Source organism: Neovison vison, chromosome 2 (assembly GCF_020171115.1).
Source record: "Neovison vison isolate M4711 chromosome 2, ASM_NN_V1, whole genome shotgun sequence".
NCBI classification, from domain to species: domain Eukaryota; kingdom Metazoa; phylum Chordata; class Mammalia; order Carnivora; family Mustelidae; genus Neogale; species Neogale vison.
In genome coordinates, this window is record NC_058092.1 from 121503727 (window position 1) to 121511984 (window position 8258).

Below are 8258 nucleotides of genomic sequence, written 5' to 3' on the forward strand. Positions count from 1 at the left end.
TTGCTCTAGCCCTTAAACCTAAGTCTAGCTTGTGTTCTCAGACTTCCGTCCTCACACTCCTGGCCACCAAGCCCTCATGTTTGGAATTTCTGGACCCACAATGCAGCACTCTGCCTGCCCTCCAGAATAAAATATTGCCCTATGGAGCTTCCCAGACACCCCAAATAAGGATAGACATACACGGCACTCTACTGTACCCAAATAATGTAGTCTAACCTGGGCACTCATACACTGTCTGACACAACCTGAGCCCGGACCTCCTGACCAGCACCCGGACAGCTGACCGCACACTGAGCACATTGGACCCGCCATGGCCTTAGCTCGTCATCTCTTCTCAAACTAGCTTTTCAGGCTTCAGAACTTAGACCTGCACTCTAAACTCTGCCAAGGGGTGAACGTGATGCAGAAATCAGTACTCCTTCTTACTCATGGCAAGAAACCTTGTGGTGTTACAACGTCCTGTGTGGGAGAAACCAGCATTCACCATGAGGGCTCACCCATGATTGAGTGCGGCGAGGGCATAAACAAGCATTGTGACCCTCAGCATAAGTCCTGTCCTCAAGGAAGTCCTCTTAGTGGATGGATCATTAGACATCATAGTGGGCTTGCCATGCCCCTATGCCCCAATTTTTAACCAGATTTCTGGTTGTCCAGTCACCCCTTCCCAGGGCTCTGCTGTGGAATCCCTCTCTCAGTGGGACACCGAAGGTAAAAAGAAAAATGGATTCCTCCCACCCCACAGAATGACCCCAAACTCTTGGGTTTGGGCCAAATCTTCAGACAGGAAGACTCGTCCATTTCCCATGAGGGCACCCGGACATTCCACAGCCATCGGTGACACAATATCTAGAGACAAAAGCCTGAGCAAGCGCCTCACATTTGCCCTTTGTTCATATCCCAAAAGTTTCTCCTCACAGTCTGTAGTTCAGTCCTGCCAAACTTACGATCTGAAACCTAAGCCAAGGTTGTGTTTTCAGACAACTGTCCCACAGCCCTGGCACACACACCCTACAAGCTCAGGCCCCTGGAGCCAAACCTGAGGACTGTACTTTCCCTCTCTAAGGGAATTCTGCCCATTACATTGGCCACAACGCAACAAACAGGATAAACCTCCAAAGTCCCTGAGGCTATCCCAATAGTGTTGGCTGCCCAGGACAAACAGGGGCAATCTGAGCCCATCTGAGCACCTACCTGCAATCAGATTCGTACACAGATGTCCCCAGAAGTAATTGGAACGGACAGGCCCCTAGGCCCTATTCGGATCCATTGCTTTGGTTTCCACGCATCTCTCCTCAGAGGCCTGGATTCCAATACCAGCATATGGTGTTTCTTGAGGCACCCATCGGAGCAAATCTCGTCTCCACATGGGAACTTGCACATTGGAGCTGTGTCAAAGCCTCTGGTTAGGAGAACCCTTCAGGGCTCTGGGCCACCATCTCATTCCAAGGTATCCATGGACACAAACCCATATTAGGACCCATCCGCAAGAGAGTCCATTTCAACTCAGCCCACTCGGTTGCTCCCCCAGATCCAGCAGATCTAACCTGTCTTGTCACTAGGAGACAATTGGAATGAGAGGCGGGATGCCCAGCTACCCATCCTTAGAACCCACCTGGGAATCGTTCCATATGGAAATTCCTGGAGCCAACCAACAGGTCTCAATGGTCCCGCAGAAGAATCTTGGCGGTTTGGAGCATCTCACAACTTCCATCATGGGAAAACCTCCATGGAATCGTGATCCACCACCCCCTTCATGAAGGGGCTATGAGGGACAGAAACTACAAGATGAACCATCGTCTGATCCTCACCCTTGACTTTAGATGCATGAGATCTAGATTCAGCTCTGCAGAGTGAGCCTGCCGTGCCCTCGCCCAGAAATCTATGCCTAGCTTGTGTTCTCAGACTTCCATCCTCACACTCCTAGCCCACAAGCCTTCCAGTTTGGCAATTCCAGAACTATAATGCTGCACTCTGCCTGCCCTCCAGAAGAAAAACATTGCCCTTGTGGCTAACCAGAAACCCCAAATGAGGATCAACCTGTATACCACTAGACTTTATCCCAATTATAAAGGGTGCCATGGGAACTAATGCCCTTTTTGACACAGCCTGAGCCTGGAGCTCCAGGCCTACACCCAGCCAGCTGGCAGCACACTGAGCTCAATGGACCCATCATGGCTTTAGGTCGTCATCTCTTCAAAACCTTGGTTTTCAGACTTTAGAACCTAGACCTTATCACCAATCACTGCCCATGTTTGAACATGATGCAGAAATCAGAACTCCTTCCCCATGGCAAGAAACCCTGTGTTTGGCATGTTGTCCAACTTTCTTTTTTTTTTTTTAAAGATTTTATTTATTTATTTGTCAGAGAGAGAGTGAGCACAGGCAGACAGAGAGGCAGGCAGAGGCAGAGGGAGAAGCAGGCTCCCTGCCGAGCAAGGAGCCCAATGTGGGACTCGATCCCAGGACGCTGGGATCATGACCTGAGCCGAAGGCAGCTGCTTAACCAACTGAGCCACCCAGGTGTCCCGATGTTGTCCAACTTTCAGTGTAGTTGAAACCAATGTGGCCCATGAGGCCTCTCCCATGATTGAGGGCCTCCTTGGTTACAAACATGCATTGTGACCCTCAGCATGAGCCCAGTCCTCAAGTAAGGCCTCTAAGTGGCTGGACCAAGAGACGGCCTATTGGGCTTGCCATGCCACTAGACCCCAATTGTTAACCATAATTCAGGTGGTCCATTCGCCCCTCCCCAGGGCTCTGCTCTGAAATCCCTCTTTTGGTGGGACACCTGAGTTAACAAAACTGAAATGACTCCTCCCATCCCACATATTGACCCTAAACAATTGGGATTGTGACAAATCCACACAGAGGAAGACTCGTCCATGGCCCATGAGGCCTCCCCGACATTCCACGGCCATTGTTGACACAAAATCCAGAGACAAAAGCCTGAATAAGCACCTCACCCTCGCTCTTTCTTCATATCCTGAAAAGTTCTTCTCACAGTCTGTAGATTGGGCCTGCCATTCCTACATCCCCAAACCTAAGCTGAGTTTGTGTTTTCAGACATCTGTCCCCACAGCCCTGGCCCACACAACCTACAGGGTGGAGCCCCTGCAGCCACATATCAAGACTGTGCCTGCCCACTCCACGGGAATTCTGCCCATTCCATTGTCTACAATCGTACAAATTAGGGGGAACCTACAAAGTCCACAAGGCCATCCTAAGAGTGTAGGCTGTCCGGTACAAACATGAACGGTCTGACAACAGCTGAGCATCTATCTCCGCTCATACCATAGATGGATGTCCCCAGAGAAGAAGGTTGAACTGGACATACCCCTAGGCCCTAATCGGATCCATTGCTTTGGTTTCCAGGTATCTCTCCTCAGAGGCCTGGTTTCCAATATCAGCATATGGGGGTTTCCTGAGGCTTGGTTGCTTGAGTGCTGCGAGGGCAGAAACACGCATTGGGACCCTCAGCGTGAGGCCTGTGCTCAAGTAAGGCCTTTCAGAGGCTAGAACAAGAGATGGCATATTGGACTTGGCATCCCCCTATGCCCCAATATTTAACCAGAGGTGGGGTTGTCCAGTCGCCCCTCACCAGGGTTCTGCTCTGGATTCCCTCTTTTGGTGGGAAACCTGAGGTAACAAAACAGGAATGACTCATTCCATCCCACAGATTTACCCAAAACACGTGGTATCAGGCCAAATCCACAGAGAGGGAGATTGGTCCATGGCCCATGAGGCCACCCCGACATTCCACGGCCATTGTTGACACAAGATCCAGAGACAAAAACCTGAGCAAGCGCCTCACATTCGCCATTTGTTCATATCCTGAAGAGTTCTCCTCACGGTCTGTAGATCATGCCTGCCATACCTATGTCCCCAAACCTAAGCCAAGCTTGTGTTTTCAGACTTCTGTCCCCACAGCTATTACCCTCACACCCTCCACGCTTAGGCCCTTGGAGGCACACATCAAAACTGTGCCTTCCCTTTCCAAAGGAATTCTGCCCATTCCATTGGAAACAACCTTGCAAATTAAGAGAAACCTCCAAAGTCACCGAGGCGATTCCAGTAGTGTAGGCCACCCATGACAAACGGGGCAATCTGACAATAGCTGAGCAACTACCTCCACTCAGACCCATAAACAGATGTCCACATAAAAAACGATTGAACTGGATAGGCCCCTAGGGACATCCCACTACTCTAAGCCACACTGGACAAACAGGGACATTCTGACACAAGCTGAGCAACTATATCCATGCAGACAAGCAGACAGATGTCTGCAGAGGCATAAGACTGAACCAGTCAGGTCCCTAGGCTTAACCTGTACTCTTCCTTTGGCTTCCAGGTGTCACTCTCCAGAGGCCTGGGTTCGAAGAACAGCATAATGGGCTTTCGTGAGGCACCAAACAGAACCTCTCTCATCTCCACATGGGGTGCTTTCTTATTGGAGATGTATCAAACCCTTCAGTTAGGCAAATTCTGAAGGGCCCCTGAAACACCAGCACATTCTAAGGTCTCCATGCACACAAACCCACATTATGACCCATCCTCAGTAGAGTCCATTTCAACTCAGCACCCTGGGTAGCTTGCCCCAGAGCCAGCAAATCAAACATGTCTTGTCACAAATAGTCAATGAGAATGCGAGTTATTCTATACAGGCATCATTCCTTCAAACCCTGCTCTCCAGTCCTTATGTATGGGACATCCTTTTAGCCATCCAAAATGACTCGACTGTCCTGCAGAAGGAAATATTGTGGTTTGGAGCAACTCACAAACTCAGTGTGGGAAAACCGCCTTGGCCTCATGAAGCCCCCGCTTCATGAAGGGACCATCACGGACACAAACTCCAGTATCATCCAACGTTGATCATCACCCTGAATCCAGATGCAGAGATCCCTATTTAGCCTCTGCAGAGTGGGCCTGCTGTTCCCTTTGCCCCAAACCTCAGCCAAGCGTGTTTTTTAAGACTTCCGTCCTCACACTCCTGGCCAATAAGCCCTCACGAATGGGAATTCTGGGGTCACAATGAAGCTCTCTACCTGCTCCCCAGAAGAAAAACATTGTCTATACTGTTGCCCAGAAACCCCAAATGAGGATCAAACTGCTTGGACCTCGGCAACACCCTAATTGCATAGGCTACCCTAACCACTAACGCTCTGTCTTACATAGCCCGAGTCCAGACCTTCCAACAGACACCGAGACAGCTGGTTGCAAACCAAGCACATTGGACCCGCCAAGGCCTTAAGCCATCATCCCTGCCCAACTGGGTTTTCAGGCACCAGAACCTAGACCTTATCTCCAGTCCCTGCACGGGAGGAACCTGACACACAAGTCAGAATTCTTCCTTCCCCATGACAAGAAAGCTTGCTGTTGGCAGTGAGTCAAACCTTCAGTGTAGGAGAAAACTGCATGGCCCATGAGGCCACGCCCATGCTTGAGGGCCGCCTTGGGCACAAACAAGCACTGTGACCCTCAGCGTCAGTCCTTTAATCAAGTAATGCATCTCAGTGGCTGGAGCAAGAGCCCTCATATGGAGCTTGCCATCCCATAGGCACCCAGGCCTAACCAGATGGCGGGTATTCCAGTTGTCAGTACCCACTGCTCTGCTCTAGAATCTACTCAGGGGACACCTGTGGCAGAAAACAGTACTCTTCCCTTCCTACAGAATGACCCCAAACACTGGGGAGCTTGGCCAATCCCCAGAGAGGGAGACTCTTCCTCAGCCCATGAGGCAAACCCTACATTAAACGGCCATTGTGGACACAACACCCAGAGACAAAAGCCTGAGTGAATGCCTCTCAATCGCCCTCCTTTCATATCCAGAGGATCTCCCCTCACGGACTGAAGATCAGGCCTGCCATAACCTTGGCCCCAAACCTGAGCCAAGTTTGTGTTTTTGGACATCTGTCCCCACAGCCCTGGCAAACACAGCTTCCAGGTTAGGTCCTCTGGAGCCATACCACAGAACTGTGACTGCTCTCTCCTAAGAAACTGTGCCCATTCCATTGGCCACAACCCTTCAGAAGAGCAGAAATCTCAAGGCCCCTGAGAACATCCCATTACTGTATGCCGCCCTGGACAAACAGGGGCATTCTGACACAAGCTGAGCAACTACCTCCATGCAGGCATGCAGACAAATGTCCTCAGAGACAGAAGATTGAACCAGACAGGCCCCTAGGACCTAATCTGAACTCTTGCTTTGGTTTCCAGTTGTCACTCCTCAGAAGCCTGGGTTCAAAGTCCAGCATATGGGACTTTTCTGAGGCACCGAACAGAACACCTCTCGTCTCCACATGGGGAGTTTACTTGTTGGAGCTGTGTCAAACCCTTCAGGATGGAGAATCCTGCAGAGTCCCTGAGCCACTGCCACATTCGAAGGGCTCCATGGCCATCAACACACATTATAACCTATCCCCAGGAGAGTCCATTTCAACTCAGCCCTTTGGGTAGCTCGCCCAAAAGCACACAAATTGAGCCTGCCTTGTCCCGAATGAACAGTGGGAATGTGAGGTGGCGTTTCCAGGCATCCATGCTTAGACCTGTGCTCTCGAGTCTTTCCGTAAGGGGCGTCCTGGAGCAATGCAATAGTACTCGACTGTCCTGCATAAGAAAACCTTGAGGTTTGGAGTAGCTCATAACTCCCATCGTGGGGAAACCTCCCTGGCCTCATGAAGCCCCAACCCCCTTCAGGAAGGGGACTTGATGGACACAAACTCTAGCCTGAGGCAACCTCTCATACTTGCCATGTCCTCAGATGCAGGAGATCTCGATTCAGCCTTTGCAGAGTGGGCCTGCCGTGTCCCCGGCCACAAACCTAATGCTAGCTTCTGTTTTCAGACTTCCTTCCTCACACTACTGGCAAACAATCCCTCCAGACTGGGGATTCTGGAGCAATAATGCAGCCCTCTGCCTACCACCAGAAGAATAACATAGCCCTATGGGGCTCTCCAGAAACCCCAAATGAGGATCAACCTGTTCAGGCCTTGACCGCACCCCAGTTGGATAGGCTGACCTGGGCACTAATGCTCTGTCCAGCACAGCCTGAGGCCTGGCGTCCAGACAGACAAGGTGACAGCTGGGTGCACACCCAGCAAAACGGACATACCATGGCCTTAGGCATTCATCTATTCCTAACCTGGGTTTTCAGACATCTGAACCTAGACATTATATCAAATCCCTACAGAGTTGGGTACCTGATGCACAAATCAGAACTCTGCCTTCCCCATAGCTCTAAAGCTTTCTGTTGGCATGGATTCACACCTTCAGGGTAGGAGAAACCTTCATTGCACCTGAGGCCACGACCAACCTTGAGTGCCGCCTTGGGCACAAACTCACATTATGACCCTCAGCGTGAGCCCTATGTCGAAGTAAGACCTCTCGGGGCCTGAACCAAGAGCCCACATATGGGACTTGCCAAGTCCCTATGCTCCCAATCCTCACCGGAGTTTGAGTTTTCCAGTCGCCTGTACCTGGGCCTCTGCCCTGGAATCCCTCTATTGTAGAGACACCTCAGCCAAACAACAGGACTCCACCCTTCCCAAAAAATGACCCCAAACTCTTGGGAGCTGTGCCAAATCCCCAGAGAGGGTTACTCGTCCATAGTCCCTGAGGCCACCCCTATAATCCATGGCTATCCTGGACAGAATATCCAGAGACAAAAGCCTGAGAGAATGCCTCCCACTCACCCTTCTTTCACAAGCCGAGGAGCTTCCCTCTTGGTCTGTTGATCTGGCCTACCATAACCTCACGCCACACCTAAGCCAAGTTTGTATTTTCAGAGTTCTGTGGCGACAGCCTGGCCCCACACACCCTCCAGAATAAGGCCTATGGAGACATACCAAATGACTGTGCCTGTCCTCTCCATGGAAGCTGTGCCCAATCCATTGACCATAACCCTACAGGTTAGGAAAAACCTCCAAGGCCCATGAGGCCATCCCAATAGTGTAGGCTGACCTGGACTATGAGGTGCACTCTGACACAAGCTGAGCAACTATCTCTACTTAGACACTCAGACAGTGTCCCCAGAGACAGAAGATTGAAACGGACAGGCTCCTAGACCCTAATCTGAACCCTAGATTTGGTTTCAGGTGTCCCTCCTCAGAGGATTGTTTTCGTAGACCAGCATATGTGGCTTTTCTGAGGCACCAAACCGAACCACTCTAGTCTCCACATGGGGAACTTTCTTTTCTTTTTCTTTTTTTTTTTTTTTTTACTTTTTATGTATAGTCTTTATTCTTCTGTTCTCAAAACATCAG